This window comes from Tubulanus polymorphus, chromosome 8, assembly GCF_964204645.1.
Source record: "Tubulanus polymorphus chromosome 8, tnTubPoly1.2, whole genome shotgun sequence".
Classification (NCBI taxonomy): domain Eukaryota; kingdom Metazoa; phylum Nemertea; class Palaeonemertea; order Tubulaniformes; family Tubulanidae; genus Tubulanus; species Tubulanus polymorphus.
Genome location: NC_134032.1, coordinates 7,408,428 through 7,433,822, shown reverse-complemented (window position 1 = coordinate 7,433,822; position 25,395 = coordinate 7,408,428). Strand labels below are relative to the sequence as shown.

Genomic DNA, 25,395 nt, shown 5'->3' with positions numbered 1-25,395 from the left:
CTTTAGTTCGGGTAATATATCAATGAACTTGTTGGGGTCTTCATATCCGCAATTTTGGATGCACAACGTCAGAGAAAGTGGATGGGCAAAACCCCGATCCGATATACATGGGTTAGATTTACTCGACTCGTCAGTTTGACAGTCTTCCAGTAGACGCAGCCTAAAACAGGTCAGCGATGCGTTACTTTGATGGGCGAACAATGATTTTTTTTTCTGATGAAAAAATCATTTGTTTCTGTATGTTAGAGAGATTGTATACACCGCGTGTATACAGCATAAACACCTGTTATACATGCTAAAATACATATATACCTCTTGTTGCATCGGTACTCGCTTTAATGCTCGCAATCATTGCGGTGCGGGGTTGACTCTATAGGCCTACTTCAGACAATACAACAGACCAACAGCACCAACAGAGAGGGCTTTGAATTATCGCGAGCAAAAAGGCGCCAGAACAAAACAGGCCTCGCAGTATCATAGCGGCTTTCTGGGTTATAGATCTTACTGATAGCAGCTTTCTGGTATAAATCTTACTGAAACAGACTTCAGCTTTCTGGGGTGAATACGCCTTACTCTATCAGCTTTCTGTGGCATACCACCGTACTGACACTATATCAGCTTTCTGTGGTACCACCGACGCGGTCCTATTGTTTTGAAGCCATTTCACGTTGTTTCTGTAAGTCTATGTTTTTATACCTATTCGTTGATTGCTATCACACTATGCAGTTATATATACGTTTATATACATAACGGGTTGTGGCAAAATTAATTAGGAATTTCAGCACGCATTTAATATGCATATATACACAATGACATTTAGTATTAATTAACGGCGCTATGAGCCGCAGTAGAGTAGATGCCTATGTCACTGTTACCGAATACCTCATAGCAATTAACTACATATTTGGAATTCTATGATATCGGCAAGTTATTCAGAGAAATGAAACTGCTTTCGGCGCCCTAACAACAAAACATCTGTTATGCCTATAAAAATGCTCATCAGGCCCACGTGAAGGATTGTACATTAAGTTTCAGTAGGATAAAACAATATATTTCAGTTGATTTTGAAAAAAAGGGCACACGTAGATGAGAAAATAGCACGTTTTCCCACGTTTTTGGGGAGTGGGAACTGTCAACTCCCCCCTACGCCACCCTGTCCGGTTATTCCTTGGTGTAGGAATATCAATTCTGTATTACAAACTCTCTACCGACTGATTCTTTCATCTTTACAGATTATATCATTCCGGAATAGGAATAGCCTGTTCTGGTCAAAACGAACGCGTCAGAATGAATCGGTTGGAACCGCAATTGAAACCCGCCTCAATCTAATCACATTTCGTTCGGCAAGTTGCAGGTGTCTTGGTAGAGTCTCATGCACCTGGGACCCATTTCAACATCATGGTTAACGAGAAATAATTACGATTAAGGTCCTAATTGCAATTAAGAGTCAATTTGCGAGTTGTGACGTATAGTTTTAGAATGTGTTACAGATCTGAGATTGAGAGGCGTTCTTCTTCATGTGTGCATATGTATACGGTGCAGTGGTCCTATGGGAACGTATCTGTGGCAATCTAGGATTCCTCTTGTGACAAGTCAAGGTCGACCACGTCTAGCTGTGATTCGGTCTTCCACATTCAATTTCTTTTATACTTACAAATTGAAAAATATATTGCAGAGGGGAGCAATGGGGTCCTGATGGACTCACTTGTCACAAATAGATCGCAGTAATCGATATCCTACTGCACACTAGTGAAACTTGGTGGATCCTCGTTCACGAACATTTATTATGTATCATCAATAGTTAATATGCTATCTTACTGCACACTAGCGACACCTGGTGGACCATCACTTGCCACAAGCCGAAACATATATTGCCGCAGTATAGTTGATGTCCTACCAACGCAAAGCTAGTGAAACCTGGTGGATCCTCACTTGGCATGACTGAAATCATCCTCTTTTGCAGCAGTTGATGCCACACTGCACACTAGCGACACCTGGTGGACTATCCCTTGCCGCCACAGGGGAGCTCTTATCTACTCGTAGAATGACCCCCGAACCGCTAGAGGGTTCATACTCGTGTTATCAATAATATGATTTTCACACGTTCATGACAACGATTATTGGCAGCTTGAAAAGCGAAGCTAAAACTACGCGATAATAACACTCGATAAATCAACTACAATTCGTCATTTTGACAGAAAAGATCGACAAAATACTCTCTACCGTATAAAATCATCAATGAGATCAGAATAAGTGTCATAATTACAATAACCTAAACTTGTAAACTATATATGCAGCCGTAAAATTAGTAACAGGTCGGAACCCTGAGATACAATGGGTTCATCTGGGTGTATCATTATTGTCATCTACGTTAATGGAGTAATTCACAGCTATTTATCCGACGGCTAGAGGTTAGTTCCCAGCCTCTACGGGATGATACACCAACATACGATTTGTGTATTGTTAATTGTTATAATGGCCGAATGGATAGTGGATAAATGGTTCGGTTTGTAAACGAATAGCCCAGTAGGGTATGGTTGCATATTACCCTTTTATATCATTATTCCCGAACTACTAGGCTATAGCCGAAACATCTAAATAATGAATAGTTCAAGGAAACATTTAAAAATCGTTTCTTATCGTAGGATTTTCTATTATCTTTACAACACGGACTCAAAGAGTGTTTCATGTATGATTAATGTTTGTAATGAGGACAACATCGTATTCCTGATGATGACTGTACGGAATAGTCGAAACGATCTTCTAGAGCTCAAAGGAACATTTCAGAATCTTTTTATTCTTAGAGCGGGACTTTGTATTAACGATTGTTTCATCAATGTTTAACACCAATCTCGAACCCCACCCCGTACTCTTTCAGTCCCCCTCCCCCTCCTCTCCCTCGATAACAGATGACTGTTTGTTTATTGTAACTCGTTGAATGCCGGCCGCTAATTAGATATCATTAACGGTAGCGATTTGTTTGTAAACATGACGTCACAACCGAGTGATCAATCAACATCAGAGTGAATCCACGAGCAAAGGATTTGATTTCCTAATCGTCTATACGAGTTACTGATACAATTATCGATGCATTTATTACTTGATACATTAAGATATTTTTTCATTGTTGCTAACATCAAGCAAATGGGACTACACGCCCTTTTCTTCTTAACATATCTTCAGGTTTAATTAAGTTGTTAGATTGGTTATTGAACTGGCCTTTAAATGATAGGCATGTATAAGGACTGAACATTAAGAACTGAAAATGAACTACAAACACCAGACATTAGACATATGATCAGTAGGCCTACACTTTCAAGATCATCCGCACTTCGCACCCGGAGACATTGAAAATGGACTACAAACATCAGACATAAGACATTTTATCAAATACTTTCGAAGACTGATTGCCCACAGACCACATTGTGTTCAGACCTCCACCCGAGGCATTTTTATTCGAAAATAAACTACAAACACGAGGCATAAGATATTTTATCAGCCCTTTTTTCGTTAGCGATCGTCAAGACTTTATTTGCACGTCAATGGTTAATGTGGTGTGGTGGGGTTCTGGACTGCGCGGACATGGTCCCCGTCATTTTATCACCAGGGATACGAACGGCAAAAATGATTTATTTGATGCGAATTAGTATTATTTTCTATCGATTGCGCGGGACCTTTCTCCTTCTGGGCGACGAACCGGCGAGTTTATTTGTTATTTATAGTCAAGCAGCAGCAGCCGCAGCAGCAGCCGCTGCAGCAACAACAACCCGGAGACAGAAGAGCGATAGGTCGTAAGTTCTCCGCGGGTGTACAGAGCCTAATAACATTTCGCGCTTTTAAATGAAATATATTGGAAAATCGGTGAAGCATCGCTGAATAGTTGTGAGTGTCTGGTCCATTAGTCACTCAGGGGACGGCTAACATTGCTCATACCCACGCCGTGGTGGTATCTAATTTATTGTGATTTTTTTTCATCGGATTAAGCTGAGTAATAGCGACTGGTAGTTTCATAAAATGCGTTGTTGATTTCTCTCAAGTCATTTTGTGGTCGCTGTATTTGTTTTTATCTCTTGGTCCCGTGAGACGTTAGCAAAAACTGTACTCAAATGTCAGTGGATCGATATTGCGGCTGCTTCGACGTGGCCCGATCGGAATCAAGACGGCCGACTGGCAGCCACTGTTGTTAGGCAAAATCAGCTCTCTTTGCACTATTATGATGTTTGTGACGGTGAATTTTGAAGACCCTTCGATGGATTGTTTTGATATTTGGTTTGTTCTGGCGGCTCGCCAAGATCAGCTCCTCATGACTTTTCAGATTTTCAGGGAAGACTTGTTGTTGGCTTTGCGTGTATTCGTAGCGCCCTTACTACCGTAAGGGCCTAGCATCAGAATTGTTTGCAAACAATTTGGCCGTCTCGTGGTCATTTCGGGTAAAAGAAAGCCTTTTTTGTTGAACATTTTACCAACCAGGACGTACTGAACCCATAATTTTGTTCGAGTTTGTTACAACACAATTCATGTCATGTCACAGTGTATATAATAGATAACTTTTCTTTTATCAGATTGAACTTTGTTTCTGTAATGAACTATAAACGATCAGTCGGTAATCTTGATAACTGTTGATTTAATAAACCCAGCTTACGAGTCTGGAATCGCGTTTCAGGAAATTACATCCAAATTTAGCCTCAAGAAATTTAAGATAAGTCACTTCTCCAGATCAAGTCGAATTAATGAGTAATTCAGCGGGCAACATAAACAAAGAACCATAACAAAAATCACATTTCTAGATAAAGTCGAATTAGTTGTTTTGTTTCTCACTTTCCGCAAGCGGAACTCAATTGCTATCGTATTTTGATGTCCTACTGCACACTAGCGACACTTGGAAGATCATCACTTGCCTCAAATAGAATCCTCGATTGCTACGTCATAGAGAAGTCAACCGAAGAAATGATCGCAATTCCTTACCTGTTATTGTTCAGTCACACATGCCATGAAATGTAACAGGAATGAATGAACTGTACGAGTTGTGCTACTTTACCACAAGACTCAGGCTCAATAAATCAATTAAGTCGACCCCCCCCCCTTTCATCCGATCGTACCTCCGGTTAATGATCTAGAAAAGAACTAGTAATGATTAAGGGATGGTGCTGTAATAACCGCCCACACTTCGACTAGATTTCTTTCGAATCGCCTTGTGAATTATTTCTTTTTTATTCTAAAATAGGGATTGTCCCTGTTATTTAATTGGTTGGTAAATTTCGTTTGATTTTTTGATTGAGTGTCCCTCACAGACCCACAACACCTGCCGGGAGCGAAACAGGGGGTTTGATTTTGAAATCGGAAATCGAAGTACAGATATAGTTGTGTGATCGGCGGTCGAGTTTACAAAAAGTATTTTGTTTAAATCGAAGTAAATAATTGGGAAATTCGGTTCCGGTTCATTCAAACAATCTTCCATTCAGCCTGAACCAGCAAACGACTGATTGGGTTGAATTTTCTTGGCTGCCTAATTTAATACATCGAAATTTGGAAATAGCTATATTACAAGGTTGAAGATCATTTGTCCATTTTCAATTTTTTGGTCGTTCTCTACGTGTAAATAATCCGATAGTTTATTTTAGTTTTTTCTCGGGTAGATGTTGATGTAGAAGTCCTCTGAGTTGATTGTCCTGCGTTTTGACTAGATAGAAAGGAAGCACATTTCGAAACGCAAATTATCTTGTGAATTATTAGCCGCATCGGAAACGTTCGCTCTTTCTGTAGCCACACAAAACGCAACAGCACATTAAACCCATTCCTGCTGCGGTGCACCGCACAATACCCTTTCTCCCACCTTTTGATTTTTTTTTCATTTCAGCAGTACGTGAAAACACTAGAAACCATGTGCATTGTTTAAAAATTCAAAAACTAAATGTCCAGCATTCTTCTATATTTTAGAACCGCATTTGCGGGTTGAAATTGATTCTTTAGTTTTGTTGGTGTAGTAGGCCTACCGGGTGAGCCGAGCTTTGAGATCGGCAGAAAATTAATTAAGACTGGTCTTTTTAAGTTCTCTGATTTGGTATGGAATCACAATGGTCTTAGACCGGCCTATAAACCATCGCGATTTTAGATTGGCTGAGCTTTAAAGTTCTTGTTTTAGATAGGGTTTACAGACCCGAAATGAGTTTAGACTGGTGTCAAGTTGTTAACTTGGTTATTCAACCGAAATAAGGTTAGACAGGTCTTAAGTTGTGAGATTGGTTAGACTGATAGAACCAAACTCCTGAGCTTATGGACTGTTTTTTTTTTTAGTTGTTAGATAGAATCTACAAAGATAGTAAGGTGAAACTAATATTTTTACGTATCTCTGACTAATGTGTAACTGTTCCCCGAGCCGCTGCGGTATGATGATAGCGATCATAGGCGCAGCACTTTTTGTTACATATAAAACTGGAATGTGTTTAATTCGATGATGACTGATTCGAGAAAAATTCTTCTCACGATAAGTTTTTACTCCTAATCTAGCATCAGTAATACGGAATAGGGCACCAGTCAATTACGTATACATGTACACCGCGTAATCACAGTTTAATCATGTTATTGGGTATTTTTCAAAGGGAGCTCTCTCTCCATCCTCACTCTCACTCGCTCAGTATAAAATGTCAAATTCTGAATACGATTTTGCGAAATACACTTCTTTCACTGCGTTTAAGTTGAGAAGTTAAATTTTTACCCCGAGATTCGCTGTCAAATACTATGTAAGAGTTTGTGAAATACAGTAGACTCTATCTCTCCTACTGCTGTAAAGTTGAGACCGGTAAAACTCTAGGCCGAGTTGGTGTCAAATAATGAGTAAGAGTTAGTAATACGTGCAAGTATCACTAGGGTGGCAGACTGTAAGTTTACAAGCCTGTGTCGGTTAAGAAGAAAGGAGAATATACAGGATATGTTATACCTTTCTTGCTGGTTAATGCCCTTTTTCACGTCCCTGGGATTTGAAGAGTAAATGAGACGAGCCTAAAGCAGCTCTTTGATAATAATCCGCTCGTGTATGGGTTGTGCAGTGCTGCCCGTAGTCTCGGGCGACAGAAATGCACAGTAAAACGCTAATCAAATTAAATTTCAATTCATCTTAATAGATTCATTCCCCTGAGATTAATGCCGTGCACATGATTTTAATTCATGAGCGTACAGTACATCATATCCGTTCCGACTCATGACGAGTTTTTTGAGAGGCAGTCCCATTTCAAGAAAAAGGGCAGTTTTTCTCCGTGAAGAGGGGGGGCACTTTCCTATTGTAAAAGGACAGATCTTAAATACGTATATACCTGAATAAATCATAAATCATTTGAGAACGGATTATATACTTTTCACACCCCCCACCCGTTTCCAGAAAACATTATAATTTCATCGAAACACCCCCGAACGCCCCTCCCTTCGCCACGGGCCTGTTTTTGAGTGGGAAGAAATTTATGTTATGATTGTTTTACAATCTATGTTTCTAGATGGGCTAGAAATATTACAGGCTTTGAAAAAACGACGAGTTTGAGACTGCCCAGCCATCTCATAATGCAAAAATCTTGGATTCATGAGCCAGCTTCAAAATCGTAGTGGAGTAAAAATGCTAAACCGGAATCCCGCGTGCGCGTGTCCTGCATCCTGTGTGCGTATACGTTCACTCCAAATCCCGGAAAAGGCTATTTACGTACGACCGTATGCTTTGTCAGCATTTATATGAAATGTCAACGGTATTCCCGTGTAAAAGTATAAATGCTGCGCATTTTGTCCCCAGCTGCGAAAAAAAGGTTATAAAAAACCACCATATTCTCAGAAATGTCAACTCCTAAATATGGGTGCCACTCAAGGCTACAGGTTCCTGCCACCAGCTCCCCGTATAATGTACATTATACCTCCCATGGATCTACGAGCAATCATCCCATCGTGTTGAGATGATTGCTCGTGGCATGGTTAACGATAAAACCATTTTATGATGAGCTGTATTCGCGTGTATTGCGATAAGAACTCTCAGTTTTTAACGCATGTAACTTGTCAAACAAACCCTATATCTCAACACGATTCCTCAATGAACACGAAAAAACCTTTCAATTTTTATTTTGTTTCTTTTGACTCGTTATCCGTACGCTTTCGTCGAGATAAAAATAATTCGGTTACAGTAACAAAAGCTGCGGTGTAAAACTTCGTTTGTAAAACGATGATTATTTTCCCATATCTCTCTCACGCTTGAACCACTTGCGCCACTTGGGCTCGAAATAGAAAAATCGAAAAGTAGGGAAGATTCAACATAAGCTTACTAAGTGTTCCGTTCTGTGGCTTTTTAAACATGTTCAGAATCAAGTCGATTATTGAAACTTTTGTAAAAAATATCTTCGGTTTCATCAAGTCTAATTTCATACGGTTAGTTCTCGGCACACATGCGGGGGTATCTTTTTTAGTTTATCATATACGGTACGCCTAAAATCTGCTAGATTGCCATGGAAATAAATGATCTTGGTCTGGTCAAAGTCGTTAGAATGGTTACTATTCAAAAGGAGTTTAGACTGGTCCTAGGTTGTTATATTAGTTATAGAAGCCAAAATGAGTTTAGACTGGTTTTAAGAGATTGGCTTTAGTACCAAAATAAAGCTCAGACTTAAGTGGTTAGATTGGCAATATGACCAAAATGTCATTGGACTGGGCTTAATTTGTTCAATATTTCAGCTATGCATAAACATAGGCCAAAAAGAATTATTCATAAAACGAAGCCTTAGACCGCGCAACTTGACCTTGAGATAGAAAACCACGTTTTTGAATAGACATCCTGGACGCTGAAGCTAAAATGACTGATACACCGTTATGATTTATGAAACTGAAGATAGGATTTTTCTAGAATTTATTTTCATTCATCTGATGAACCGTAGGAACACAGCGGCTCACTTGTTCTGGATATCTCAGCCTTGACTCCAGCCGACCCTCCGCAGGTCTGGTATATACTGCTGCTGCTGCTGCTGCTGCAACAGTTAAACTCATTTCCCTCCCTCAACCCTACCCCTCTCAAGCATGCTGCGCATATATATGTATTTTTATCGTCAATAGATATGTTGTTAAAGCCCCATCATTTAACTACTGACTGACTCTATTTATCACTTCACTCGATGAGCTCTCCTTCTTTTCGTCGAGGAAGTTTTTCTGACAACTTATTTTTGATCGATGCTAAAGCATCATCTGCGCGTTTAAGGAGCGGAGCGGGTACTAGACTTACCCTTTTTATATATATTCTAAAAACCCTATCAGGCGCTTAGAGCAGTAACTCGAAATAGATAAGTTTATACATAGAACAGGAATATGCCTTCATAATAACCTCCTATGACGTCATCGAATTATTCAGAGACCAGTTCCATAGTCATGGCTTAGACCTTAAACCAGTCTAAGAGCTATTTTAACCGCTAAAGACCAGACTTAGCTCATTTTGGTTCCATAGCCAATATGACAACACTAAGGCCAGTGTTCAGATTCAAGACCCACTTCTGGACTGTATCGACTAGGGGACCGGCCCCTGTTTTCGAGAAGGTTGGTTTCCTGTAAAACCCTTATGAAACATCTTTAATTCCCTGATAGTATGGCAGCTTTTTTATTCATAAATCCCCGAATGACCGTAGATGAAAAAAGCACCCGATAACTCGACCGTAGCATGTACTACGTGAAGGGCCGACTATATTAATACGTCCGGATATAAATCCAGATGAGCCGGCGATTTCGGTGAAATAGAGTATAATTGGAGACATTGTGGAGAACGGCTCTGTTATCAGAGAATGCTATGTTGAACGATGTCGTCATGACCGCACGGCTCCACCCCGCAACTAAACCACATCGCCAGTTGAAAAAAAAATTATAAACAGGGATTATAAACCATTACTGTATTGATTTTCAAATTAGAAACATACTGGCAGTGTTGTTATTAACTTTTTTCAAAAGTATTGCGGTATAACGGATCCGAATCCCAAGTTCACTTGATGCTGCTGATTTTGACGGGAAATATCCTCTAGTTACAGTCAGGTGCCAAAACTCACGCGCCCACCCGTCGCGCTGACGTATTCCACTGACCTGGATTTCCGCTCAACCGTTCAGATTGTTTACGTACGATGTAATTTTTTCTCGAATCGATGGTGCGTATTACGCGGTAGCAAATAAACAACTGCAGAATCCAGCTACATCCCGGTATGCGTTAGATAAGATCTTCAGAATTTCTGGATCATGAGTCGACGTTCTGTTTAAGTTTGAAGATTCCCGCTGTTGTTTATGAAAATGTTTGTGGGAAAGATTCGCTATCTACCTAAAATATACGACGTTCTCATTTTCGATGACTTCATTGATTCAGTAAAATGATGTTTACTAATCACGACCTTCTCATTCTCAATAACTTCAGTGATTCAGCGAAATCAAGGCTGGTTACTTATGACTACAAAGATATAGTAGAATTGTGATTAGTTCTTTTAATTCTCGATTTCAACGATTCAATAAAATTATGATTACTTACTGACCTTCTCATTTTCAATGACTTCAACCATTCAGTAGAATTGATGAGTTACTATTTCAGTAGTCAACGATTCAGTGAAACGCATTAGTTACTTATAATGCGACCTTCTCATCTCCATGACTTCAGTGATTAAGTTAGATTTTAAAGTAAGATCGCATTAGTGACTTCAACGATTCAGTAAAATCATGATCCATTGATGACAACATTCTCAATGGCTTCACATTTGCTGAAGCTTGACCATTGCTTTTTCATAATTCAGAAAACCTATCGTAAGTCCGATCACCGAAAGCCGAATAATCGCTTATCGGGTGAATATTGATGGTCCCGCTTTTTCCTTCGCCTTTTCGGAGAATTTTATATTCCAAAGTCGGATTTTTTAAATCGGAAACTCGCCCATCTCGTGGTATTTTTTGTTCCAAAATAATAAATCAGTTAAGGTCACTCACCGAAAGTCGGACGGCTATTTTCAAATTGCCGCTGGTTTCAAACCCTGTTCCGACCCCTGTTCCTTCGAAATCGACGTTACATGTCAACAGTCGTTATTTTAGTTTTGCTCGGTGTATTAGAAAAACCCGAAATATATTTCAGTGTGTTTGAATCTTTTCTTGCAGATGTTGATTTAATTTTTCCGTTTACGGAAATTAATTCATAAGTTTTCTAAATAAAAGGCAGGAAATCTGACTTATCCAAAGGCGGACTTTTTCTGAGTTGGGGGATTTTTCTCGGTCCCAAAATATCCGACTTACGCAAGGTTTACTGGGTATGTGTATATTAATCATTTTTCGAACCGGTTTTAGGGTATATGTAGGTAGCTCACTCTATGGCTAAGCGCCACTTAAGATTTATGTATATTTATCTTCGAAATATAATATCAATGCGGAAATTATGTTCAAAGATATTTTTATTGTGTGTTTATCGCGTTTTGAGTTGCTCGAAGCTATACTGGAAAAATACCGGCATTTTCTGAATCATACCAGACAAAAAAAATCTTGCAATGATACTTAAAAATACACCAAATATTTGTGGTAAAAAAATATAATATGATCCATTTTATATTATCGCAACTCAACCCGAAGTATTGTGCTATGTAGCGAAAAGTTTAGATTCAATTTAAGTCGCATATGTTATTCCGAATTTTGGCAGATCGTGTAACTGGTACCCTACCCCTCAAAATTGTTGTATACCAATGAAAGTTAGACTGGTATTAATTTGAAGCATAGCATACCGTCTTCTTGGATCAGTTTTTGAAATTTAGCGGATAAAATAACCCTTAATGTCTGGTGTTGAAAATATGTGATGTTCCGCACACGTGTGAGGTGTGTTACATCAGTTTTTGAAAGTTCGCTGATAAATGTCTAATATTTCTGCTGTTTGTAGTTCATTTTCGAATCAAAATGTCTCAGGTGAAAAGGTATCGTGTACGTATTTGAAGGTTTGGTTCCAGGTAACAGATTGATACGATGAAGATCCCGTGATATTTTGCTTACTTACAGAGTCTATGTATTTTGACAGCATGCTTCGACGTGCGTTGTATCAATTCAGGACGTCTTTATCTCAATTAACATCACTCAGCACTAAGATCCGTCTATTCTCACCCGAGCGTTTTAATAAGAACTGACAACTCCTGTACTTCACTTTTTCGCTCTCTTGGCCATTTTAACCTTTGATGTACGTGACCCCTGAATTAGTTTTCTAGGGCACTCACTCAGTGAGGGGGTCTATTCATACCCCGGTGACTTAGTGAACTTTGTAGCTGGAAATCGTAATCTCACTCGCTGTTTGTTGGATTAATCAAATGATTCGCCCATTTTGATTTATAGAAATCTTAGTTACCTTAACGAAATTTACAAAATAAAAGTACTGCTTGGTCCAATACGCTATAATCCCAGAGTTAGGATAGAAAGAGTCTGAAATGTGTCCTTGAGCTAGTGTGGAATAACCCTTTGATGCACCGCGATCATAACCACTGGGATAAAAACTTTAGTTCATTCGTTTCGGATATATCATAGTGATCTTCAGGGATACTGATGTTGTCCTCATCATACATTTTAACCATTGATGAAACACTTTGAGTCCGTAAAGATAAGAAAATCCCTGCACAGTAGTTTATTCGACTTTTCGACTTTATGTCCTTATAATCATCTTCAGGAAGCTATAGGTCCATTTGAATAATATCTACTGTGAATGTACGACATTTGCAAAGCCCAGTTTTCACAGGCCATGCATTGTTTAATTCTACATACTTATAAAGTTGTTGAAATGTTGGTTATAGGGTCAATACTACCATAGCTTGATAAACTTTATTTCGATTATACACACAAATCAACTTATCTCAACCTTAGCCTTAGCCCTCAGATCCAAACAAAAAACTGTAGACATATTTGGGAGCTAATATTCATTGACTTTCATTTACGTAGATGAAATAATTATCTATCCTTAAAGAAATTATGGGCCTTTTTGGAAAAATGTCTGTAGCGTGTCTAGTTTAAACATAATGTGTGCGATTGAGTTAAAAAAAACGTTCGAATTGTCGAAACCCAGCACGAACAAACGGGCTGACCTCGACTTGACCAGACGAGCATGTTGTAAGCCGCTCAGATGATACCTCGAACTTCAGACATTGTTTGTGTGTGTAGCACATGTAAACAGGTCTCGAATAAAACAAGCTGATCGAAGCGGCTACTTGAACCAGGAATGAACCCTTTAATTCTGATCTATCCATGCGTGGGCACAATATGAAACACGTCCAAAACTAACAGAAATCGTTAGCATATTTTGTTGATTTAGTTTCAGACTACGTGTATTAATTAATGCTTTTGAATTATCTTTTAGAAATCTTAAATTGTATTAGTAGATCAATTACAGACACTAGATATTTCATTCTAGTGGGGGAACATCCAATGCTACTGTGACAATTCACTAGGATTCCACTCACTTATAAGTCTCAAGCGAGGTGTCGCTAAGTTACTCAACTTCCGCCGTCAATTTCAATTTCCGATTTCAGTTACATCGAGCGAAATCTATACCAACAACTCAGTAGAAAAATGAATTCAAAGTACATTTAGTAGGTCCTGTGATAATGTGTGCATGATAACGTCAGCACACCATCCCGTGGGATAGCTAGTTTTCGGGGGGAAAATGTAGGCCCGGCCGGGGGTCGAACCCGGGATCTTCGGTTTACGAGACCGACGCCTTACCACTTGGCCACCGAGCCATTGTGATTGATTGCAAGCAGCTCGACTGCGAAAAAAATCGTTCTCAATGTTCATTATCGTCACCATTTATCAACTATTTACGGGTTTTAAATGAATCCCCGGTACTGAGAATCTCCATGAAAAAAAATAAAATTTTCATTGACTCAGATTAAACAATTAACTAAATAATGGCCTTTTAGGGATATTGTCTAAAGTATATACATGTTCATGATGGGTGCGATAAGTGAAAGCGAAAGGTTAAATTAATGTCCATTAAAATGGATCTCCACAAAAGTAACGATGATCACACCACCTCGACAGAAGGGAGGTTTCGGACACTTCAAAAGGTCATGTGACCAATAACAGGGCACGATTGGAGGCAAACGGATTAGTCGATCTGATAAAAGAGTACATCCACTGAGAAAGTTGAAAAATTGAATGTGCTGATTCTAACTAACTAGAACCTAGGACCAGTTGCCCAAAAGGGATAATCTGAAATTTCGTTCACAACTGTTGGTTTTGTTCACATGGAATACAGCAGGATTTGTCACTCGACACCCTCAATGTATCAGATCCTTAAATTATACTCTAGAAAAGGAATTCACATAACTGCAGTGCTTTTTTAATGAGCACTTCAATTCTGTGCAGCGCACTTTTCGAAAACTAAACCGTATTGACAGATAAAGCGCGGAAAATGTTATTTTCTATTTTTCTAAGCATATACAAGTATACATTACTGAGTAAGTATATAAGTCTTATATATGAAGAAAACATACTTGCACAAATACCGCGGGATGACTGAAATGCATTAGATTATATCCAACATTCTGGGAGCTATTTTTAGTCCCTAAATGATGAGATAACCCGCGAAAATCATCCAAATCGGTGCTACCAACAATGTTGTGGCGATCGAGGATTAATCTAATGGCAAGAGAAGATCCACCTGGTGGCGCTACTAGTTACTCCATCTTCCTCGTTCGGTTGTTAAACCAATCTAACAACTTAAGTCCTGTCTAAACTCATGTTGTTCTATAACCAACAACTTCCGATCAGTCTAAGCTGGTTTTTGTTCTACAACCAATCTAAGGGTTTCCGTGAAACATGGGGTAGCAGATGGGCCCATTCTACGGTACCATCATATATATTAAACAAGGGTGTTTTGATATAAGATAATGACGCCGATAAATGTGGACCTTATTTATCAATTGATTTAGAATAGCTGGGTAAAAGATCGCTTTAAATTCCAATGAATTGGTAACTTAAGTTTTGAAGTGGGCAGCCATTACATTTTCGAGTTGATTTCGAGTCCGAATTGATTGAAATCGCGGAGAGTCAGATTTCTATTGAAGACCTGGAAAGCATTGGAAGTGCTGAAGGGACATGCCAGTTGAATACTGACAAATAGCATTTGGGCAATGAGCAACTGGAATGGTCCTAGAGGTCTTCCACTGATTTCGGGTTGCTGTACTTGAAAAACTAATGAAGCAATTTCATTATAAGCGAGGATGATTTGTATCTGTTTAATTTGATGTAAAAGTTTGGTCAAAATAAACAGCTGATTCAGTGTTTTCGGTTTTCCGTTTGACTGGTTTCCGGTGATTCAGCGGCCCACTTCGAAACTTTAGTTACCTATATTTCTCTAAATCAGTTGATAAAAACGTCCACGCTTATCGGCGTCAACACCTGATACTGAAAAACCTTGATTTATTATATATGATGATATCATATCACAATCTCATAACCCCCAGAATCCATATGGCTATTCGAATAACGCGGACACCCGGATACCCGGACACCTTCTTCCAGATTCAACCTTCAAAGGGACAATATTAGGCCCGGGCGGGGGTCGAACCCGGGATCTTCGGTTTACGACGCCGACGCCTTACCACTTGGCCACCGAGCCGCTGTGTTTGCCGCTCGTGCCACTAGTGAACATTACGGACCTGACCATATTCATTGTCAATTGACTAATTAAGAGTGCCAGTTAGGTTTTGTACGATGAATAGAGGATACTTTGCTTTGGTGCCTTTGCGCTTGGAAATTCGCATTTCCTGTACTTCTACGTACCATGTTCAGAGATACTCCCTTAATCGGGTCTTGCTTCGTTAGAATTGGCCCCCAACATCGAATGATAGTTCGTTTGGGATAACAGTTAAACAGTGGCGGATTCGGGGGGCATGTTTTTGGACCGACTTTTTTCTAACTAAAGTAAAAAGGTTGTTGAAAAGAAAATCATTGTCTATATGGGATTTGAATATCTATAGGATCTGCTCGAATGGTCTCAAGCACGTATTCTCAGAATGCATCTGAAGGCCTAAATTTTTCGAAATTTCTAGGAGTGTCCCCCAGCCCCTTCCATTAATGAGATACAGGATTTATGTTTCTCCTGCCATGGGCTCCTCTCCTAACAGAATCATGGGTCCACCCCTGGTTAAATCAGATTGCCTATTCCAATTACTGTAACTATGCTCATGCTTATTCTGCCTGACATGTTCTCTGTGTGTATGATGGAATCAAGGTCGCCGCTAATGCTGCTATCAATATTCAAACAGCAATTAATACAGAATTGACTGTGAATATGTTCACTCTGTCAACATTCAATTAGCGGAGACCTTAGAATCAACGTTCTAGCGAGAAATTGGTGGTGATGATATAGAAAATCACACACCTACGAAAAATGAGTCCAAAAAGTTTCCTTGAGCTAGTAGTTTATACGACTTTCGACTATCCTAATAGTCATCTTCAGTAATTCTAGTCTCATAACAGAAGTATGCGTTATATATAGTCCCACAACAAAGATAATTATTATGTGCTACAAACTATGGTTGATATACAGTACGAAGAATCTGAAATGCATCTTGGAGCTAGTATAGTTTATTCAACATTTCGACTATATCCTAATAGTCATTCTCAGGAATATTTACTGATGTTGTCCTCGTTATAACCATTGATGAGACAATTGAGTCCGTGTTGTAATAATATAAAATCCCTAAACAAAGAAAGCTTCTTATATGATTTTATATGATATATACTGTGTATCCAGGCCCTCGGGTTGCGAGGTCTACTAAGCATATGGATATAAACCCCAGATTTTGACGTAGGGGATTTAAATAATTTCTCAATCTCAGCCGGTTCGCTATTAGCCGTGGTAACTATTAACTCGTCAAAGTCCTTCGGGTGTGATTTATATTTTATGTCAGATCGTTGTGACTGCACCGCCACTCAGCGTAGCGAATTCATCTAAAGCGATGAATCACATTTTACTCATAAATCGATAAGTAAGTCCACACTCATGATGTTAACTTCAATAAACATTGCTTCTCATAAAAACTTGATGAGGTTTAGCTATTTGATATGGATCGTGGTGGTGAGAGTGGTACAAATGGTAGTTTTAGAACATAGCTAAAAGTCCTTTTGTCATTCAATTATTTATAACGGAGACGATTCGGCCCAAGTCAAACCCATAAATGAATTTAACGTATATTTGGGAGTCCATTTTTAATGTTTGGATTCGGGAACCTTAATGAACTAAGATTCACGCAACGTAATCACAGAGTGTTCATCTGTTGGGATATGGTGTTGCCGTTGCCCATTACAAGTATTCAAAGACGGACATTCAATCGTAAATTTCTGTGATCATTTAATTGATACGGCTACGTGTACACGAATCCGTGGGATTGTATAAGAATTCGTGGGCTCGATTCCCATATTTTTTCAGCAAACAGGGTTCTTACTCGTCAACATATTTCATTTTCCTTACCTTTCCAGCCCAAATTATGAATCTTTACACACTTTTCCCACCTTTTATTAAGCATATGGACGCCCTTTGAAAGCGCTTTCAATACCGTTGGACGAAGTGTTTTCATAAAGATTTCTATCAAATGCGTAGCGGCTATGAAAAGGTGACAACGTTCAATCAATATTATTAATAAGACAAAATCTAAGTGAAAGTTCGAGACCATTTGTAATTTCCTATACCTTTTCCCATTGCCACAGAGAACAATACGTAAATTTCATAGCTTTTCCAGAGCCTGGGAAAGAAATACAATTTCCATTAACTTCCAAGATTTTCCAAAACACGTAACGAACCCTGCCCAAACAACGTATTTGTAAATACGTGTTTAGCACAAATTAGATAATGCCACAGCAATCATGATTAGATAAACAGAAACCCTTAGTATATATTTTTATCAGTGATAGAATTAGCCCGTTAATATATCGCTATGATTGGGTCACATACGAAATAGCATTTATCCTCTATCTAACTAAAAAATAACTCGCTATCACCAGGAATGCCGCGTAGGCCTAGGCCTTACATCAGTACACATTCGCCACTGTTTCCCCAGTTATCATTGACCGAAATAATGTCGTCAACTGAATTGCGTAGTATTCATTGAGATCGCCTATCTGAAAAAAGAAATATCACCATAATGACAGCGTAGCGTAAAGGGTTGTATTTCTAGTTCAATTGAGGAATTCGGATTTATAGAGAATAGCTATAGGGAATATAAGTTCGTTATATCGCCATCCTTTCTTAATGCCACTGTTCTCTTAACGCCACCATTTTTTAGAACAAATTCGTTTTGACGCCATATTTTCACTGGACCCAATAGCGGTCACAATATACGACTTTTACTGTATTTTGTTTGCTGGAAAGCTATCCTTTTTCGTAGCGCCATGGCATCGTGGTAATACTGTTTAGGCTTTGTAATAGTATTTGATATGACAAGAATTCAATTAATATATGATTTATCTTCACATATTCAAATCTCATACAAAATTGATCAATGAACAGTATAGATGTTAACAAGCAAATTAACCCGAAAGCTTTTTGACGCCTTGAAGTAGAATAGTATATATTTCCTAATCGACAATGAGGATTAAAATATATTCTGAATTTGAGTATATCGACGATTAGATTGTATTGACTGGCAACCAGGCTAACCGGGCTAGCCCAATATTGATGACATAGGGCACCATACATCAAACCTGCAATCCATCAAAAATTCATACAATAGAAATTATGAACCATGAAATATATTTGATCAGAAAATGAAAAATTCGCATTGAAAATCACATTCTATAGTTATTATCCTGAAATGGCAATATTGGTGACGTACTGCACAACAGTACCCCTTAAATAACGAATAGTAGTTATCAATCAAAAATAAACATTACCGTTACTATAACGGCGTCAAAAATTTGATTAAAACTCAAATGAATGGCTGCTTTGAAGCAACAGTTCACTCGTACAATTTTCACTACTACACCGAACGCATTTCGCAAGTGAATGATCAAAAAACAAAAATGCAACATTTCCGAGGTCGACATTGCGTAAAGTAATCTGGTGTGCTCAGCCGTGTGCGGTTGCTAGGTAACAATGTCTTTAGTAGTGATGCGGATTTTACATCATCTCTGAGGGGGAGGGGGTTGTTATTGTAGCGACTCAATATAATGTTAATGACGATTCATTGGGTTGGAAAAAAAATCTAGCTCCCTACTTAAATGAGACCAATATTTAAGATGTTAGACCATTAAGATTCGAGGCAGTTTGTACTTTGTTTCAGTTGCACACTAAAAAGAGATTACCATTGATAGTTGACTAAATGACAATCAAGTCCAAAAGTGGTCTTAAGACTGGTCTTAAGTTAATAGATTGGTTATAGACTGCTCATAAGTTGCTAGATTGGTTCTAGAGCCAAAACTAGGCTCAGAACAAGTTGTTAGCGAACAAACTGGCCCCAGTTTAAAACCACCAATCACAAGGTCAACATCTTTCAGCGTGAAAAACGTTATGATAAATAAACAATTATTTGAATCGCCTTGTTACCTTGTTTCTGAAAACGGTCCACGGAGCAGATTACAACTAATTTTAATATCGACGCTGTGCGTTGGCAGCCGATCAATAATTACAAGGTTGCTTTGTATCTGTCCACAGAAACGACCAGTTTTAGTTCGTTTGTGTACGTACGAGGACGCCACCATTTAGCTCTGTCTGAAAACACAGCCCGAAATCAGTCTTAGCTCGCCTACTACTTAAATAACTACAGAAACTTTAATTGCGTGAGACCTGCGCTTACAATAACGTGATATAGGACTATAAATTGACCAAATTTTGTCTTAGCATTACCAAATTTAAATTTGACAATATGTCCATGTCCCCTTGTCCAAATCTAGTCAGGAGATCAGAGTTTCGGAGGAGCTCAGGTGATCAAACCAGTTAACGCAAAAGGCACAAATAGTACTTTGAAGGTTATCTTGATCTTGTCGAATGTACTAAAAGTGTATAGTAGCTTCATCGGGTTGTTAATTATTCATATTCAGTAGTCACTCGTTAAATGATTTGTAAATACCCTGCTCACTTTGTATTTTCTTATTAATGTCACTCTCCCTATAAAATGCCTACTGTTGTTTCTGCATCGACTTATCTCACACTTCCGATGAAGCTACTTGCACAAATTACCTAAAAATACATATTCATATACCATGATTTATTCTACCGGAATCCAGTTCCACAGTTGTGAGTTAGAGGTATAGCTACGAATTCAGAATTCAGTTACCCCTAATATTGTGCACAGTTGGTAATCAATTGAATGGTTGCATTATTATTAATGGAAGGCGCACGTGCTTTTCGTGCTAGAGCTCCCCCTTAGGAAAACTCCTTCCGTATTATTCCCGAGTAGTGATGGGACAGGATGGCTACATCGAAAGTGGGGCTGAAAATGCTCAGAATGCATGAAAATGAGACTAATCTTTCATTCAAAATTTACTTTAAAAATTTAATTTATGTCCCCGACACATCGCTTCGCACTAGCAATTCGGAGATACCAACTATAATACTGTGGTAATCGTGGATTCCACTAAAATGGCGTATAGAGCCTAGCGTATACCTTAATACGTAGCATGACCGATCTCTTACGGATAATTAGCGGACTCTTCAATTTTAAAAAGATTCCTCGTCGAAGAGATGTACATTTAGGACACTCAAATATCAATACAAATCGCATTTTCCTTTTACTGTTTATGTTATCTATAAATTGATTTATCAAATGTACAAAGTGATTTACATGGTAATATTACATAGATAATACGGATGGTATTACATAGATAATACGAGTTACATGTATGATGGAACGCAATGAATTCGATGTTTAGCAACGGACTTTTTGCGCGTTGCCAATTTTACAAAAACTGAAAATTCAAACGATTGAATTTATGTGTTAATACCAGTTTATTTTACGTCTTAATCAGTTGGATAGCAGGCACAGAGTGTTATGATAATTAGTTACAGTATACACAGAATAGAATCGAATATTATACTACTTGATTACTCATACTTCATCAGATCGTAACTGAGATTGTCCTACAATGACTTTTCTTTAACTACATACTTAATACAAAGGCCTATTTCTACAAACAAATAATCATTAGCCGTCATTTTAGATTAAATACCTAATCTATAAAAATTGACTCTCAGTACCAAATGTACGTGTTACATAAAGGTCTGATTTCTCAGCTAAGCCTAGGTACACATTTATGCCAAAACATATATAAGATTTAACTATGAAAAATAGATGTAACTCACCTGAAAATTCAAACGATTGAATTTATGTGTTAATACCAGTTTATTTTACGTCTTAATCAGTTGGATAGCAGGCACAGAGTGATCAAATCTGTGCTGCCAAAAACCAAGTTGATTAAGACACTCCCATCAAGAAATTAGTGACCAAAACTTCTAGCGATTGGTTCATCCAAATCTTAATGACATATTAAGACACTAATTACCTGATGAGAGCTAAACTAGTTGCGAGGGCAGGTGAGTTGAGAGTTGTTTATATTGCTATTACATCACTTATTCAAAAATAGAGCCAGTTCGCTAGGCAGACAAAATACTCAATAAACAAGACAGCCTACTTGAGCTGCCAAAACGGTATCCGGGTAAAAGTGACAAAGACTAAGGGTTAGATCCATTAATGGACATAGGAAAAATCTACAAATATGTTTTCTTAGCTACAAATGACCTGGCAAAATATTGATTACAATATTTAAACATAAAAACACAATCCGCAGTTCCAGATAAAAATACTCCTTGCTAAAGATGTAATCTACATGCTGGCCACCGATTGAATCCACTTATTTATAGCTCAAAATTATTGTGTTTTTCAATATGTTACTAGATATGGCAATGTAAATGTTCAGTTTGAAGAATGCACTTTTAGTAAATTGTTGATTGTTGCCACGGATATGAATATAGTTACATGTTCACACAAAAAGGAGCACACTAATCTCTTACAAAAAAGGAGCTCACAAATTTCTGACAAAAAGGAGCAACCAAATCGGTTAATTAAGAGAGATGATTGCTTATAGGAAAAGCAAGTTTCAACAATTCGAGTTCTTCACTGCTCCTGGTTCAGAGCTACTGCCATGTCGGAGTGATGATTGCCCTTTTATACTGCACATCATCTGCGGTAAGCTGTAGTTCTTACTAGGCAATTAACGCAACACGATATACCGTAAGATCTTCTTGGTGATGCTGGTTAACGGATCATACCGGTATCGATCAGTTGTCGCGTAGCAATTCTCGTGTCCTTGATCGATTAAGAGCGAAGGTCATGTTATTATTGCCAGCCTGTAACGCGCACGGCGGTTATAACAGGGACTATCTCGCAATACCCAGGCGCGGATCTATCGCACATGCAGCACGTGCGGTAGTCGCAGTTTTCAAATGCCCTTGAAAAATTTATGTTGCGGGAAAAAAGTAAATAAAAGGGCACACAATTTGTGCGTCATAAAAGAATAATTGCCTTTCTGTACTAGGCCTAAAGCAAAATGTGAATGAAATAAATTGCCCAAAATCATAAAAGGCAATCTAAGGCATTTTTTTACTCAAAAGGGCACTATTCTAAAAAATAAATTATTGACGCTCTATATATTTAATCGAAAAAGGGCAAATTTCGACCAAAAATCTAAAAAAGGCTTAAAGCGAATTGAATGTGAAGACAAATTTAGTGGCATGATACCAATGAATGGCACCCAAACTCAAACTCGCTCGCTGGGCATTAATACTGGCCCTTTTCAAAGTTGGTGCCCTTTTTTCACTGTGCTGTAGTCACTGTATGGCCCTGCATCCGCACCTGAACCAGAGTGTCTCATCGCGATCGTGTGGGACAGGTAGGAGGTTGTAGCGGGCGTCCCCTGCTGGCCACAAATTGATCACAAATATCCATTTAACCACCGTTATGGCACCCGCAGTGGTGAGTTAGTATTTTTTTGCTATGGAGAGTATGCTGGTTTATCAGGGGTTAGGTTTAACTAAGTGCTAGACAAAATAAGTTCTTAGACAAAGTGTAATAGCTCTGGGGCCAGCTGCACAGTCATGACTTAAGTCCAAAAGTGGTCTTAAATCATAAGACCGGTCTTTAATTGTTAGATTTGCTATAGAAATAAGTTGGTCTTAGACTAGTCTTAAGTCTAAGCCATGACTATGCAACCAGCCCCTGGTCCCACAGCTGTGAGTAAGGTTTAACTCTTGGGTTGAAAATAGTTTACTTTCAGGGTTTTCAGAATCATTGAAACCTGAAATGCCTTTGGCCCTGAATTTCTGTCTCCGAAAATACCTGGTGTTAAATGACATTTGTATGGTAGGGATGGGTGACTCTAGTCCACATCATACTTTTAAAGTTGAAAACGTCTTACTTGCCGTCCTTTTCTTTTCCGGTTTTTTTACAAAATAATTTGATAATGTTTTCGTTATAAATTTAATTTTGTCACAAAGTATGAATTCGAGCATGCTAGCTGTTGTCTTATTGCTGTTTACACGTAAAAGGCTTTTCCTGTAGTAACTGAAAAATGCTCCGTCCCCGGTAAAGTACCCCGTGCCTCTATTGAACGAGACGCTAGAAATGTGGATACGAAAAAATAACATTCTCGCAAAATCTAACTGGATGATTCTATTATCCGCGGGCATGCTTTTTTCGTTTTGTTTTTTGTTTTTGTAAATAGTTTTCCAATCACGCTATGTATCCTCGATGCCGTAAAGCACCAATCCATGAATGTCATCAATGTTTAGATGTTCCGGCACATTGTCGCTAAGTGTCGACACTGTTCACGCGGCAATTGTATTTTAGTCTTCCTACAGATGGCGCTTACGTGCACACCTAACATATGCACACACACACACACACACTCGCTAGTACACTTTTTGTTGTCTATACCAACGCGCCACCTTTTGTATGAGGAGACACTGAAAGGTGCGCAATCTTTTTACAGATGTAGTTTTTGGGCAGTACGAAATGGAAAAGAAAAAATCGCTTAAGGTGACGACTTTATCTTCGGTAAGTAAATTTTTCAATCGGTCCCCATGTGACCTTGGGCAACCTTAGAAAACATCAAATGATGAACATTCAGGCCTACATTATGTCGTGAACTTTAATCTGATACAATAATGGCTCGTGTTTGAGGAGGATTTCCTTGTCGGTTTAGCCAGAGAAGCATATGATTAGTTTCGACTTACACAAGCTTCTAATTTTCACCGATTCCCTCTGTGATATATAAGTCACAAAACTTAGCTTGACTAAGGTGTAAAAACCGTATTTTGGTTCTAAAACCAATCTCGAGACCAGTCTGAGCTCATTTTGGCTGTATAACCAATCCGACAACTTAAGACCAATCTCAGCTCATTTTGGTTCTATAGCCAATCTAACAACCTTTGACCAGGCTTATGAGTTCAGACCATATTTGGACTTCAGTCACGACTGTGTAACTGGACCGCGGTGTGTTAAGTGGAAGCTAAGTGTTCGTCTGTGAGCTTGGTCTAGTATTGGCCTATATAGTTGTCTTGAGGTCACATATTGTATTGAATGTTATCATAGTGTTGAAGATGTTATCATCGTTATTGTCATCGTCACATTTCCTCATCATTCCACTCCTCACTAAATCCATTTTGCAAAACCGTCGTGGAATCCTCTATTGCCGCAGTAGTTGATGTCCTATTGCACACGAGCGATACGAGCGGCGTTCGTAGTTTTGCAAAGTGTCCTTCCATCGCTACGAAAATTCCTCCAGTCTACGAAACCTGTTTTAAAATGTATCTCTATGTCGCATGGTTTTCGATGTTTAGGCTATTTCTTCTTCTTGAGCAGTGGTTTTGGTTTTCACTACAAAAACTGTTAGTATCTTTTGTGCGCAGCTACGGTAGAAAGCAATCACCCCACCCTAGAATTAGGAATGATAGATTTGAAGAAATGTTCGCTGGGTGTTAGTTAATATATTATAGTTATTTCATGTTTTTAGGGGTATGTGGATCCATTTCAATGTCATAAGAATAGATCTTTACTAGTCCTCAAACGTTATAACCTTTTCAATAGACTAGACGCATCTTACAATGATGCCGGTGACACTTCGTCGCAAATAATATGCAGTTGAAAAAAGACTGGTTATAACAACTGCAATAAACAAGGCCTCCCTATAAACTTCATTGGTATAAAAGGGTACTGGTGCCTATCGTGCATCTCTGGCATTCGTTTTTCTCTCAATTCAGGACATCCCGTTTCGTCGCAATTTTTGTCGCTTTTCAATATTGTTCGTTTTGAAAGATCTGCTGTGTCCGCTAAGATCCTATATATTCAATCAATTTCCAAATAAGAGGGCGGTTCTTGCGTGTATATTCAGACGAATTGTATTTGA

At 38.6% G+C, this 25,395-nt stretch overlaps 1 protein-coding gene and 2 non-coding genes across 3 annotated transcripts in view; 1 reads left to right on the top strand and 2 right to left on the bottom strand.

Moving 5' to 3' along the window:
* LOC141909795 (putative glutamate receptor) overlaps positions 1-25,395 on the top strand; it is a 66,251-nt gene that overhangs the window by 20,211 nt on the left and 20,645 nt on the right. The gene's annotated exons all lie outside the window — the stretch shown is intronic.
* Trnat-cgu (transfer RNA threonine (anticodon CGU)) lies at positions 13,659-13,730 on the bottom strand. Its single transcript has one exon. It is a non-coding gene; the product is annotated as a tRNA-Thr (tRNA).
* Trnat-cgu (transfer RNA threonine (anticodon CGU)) lies at positions 15,542-15,613 on the bottom strand. The gene has a single exon. It is a non-coding gene; the product is annotated as a tRNA-Thr (tRNA).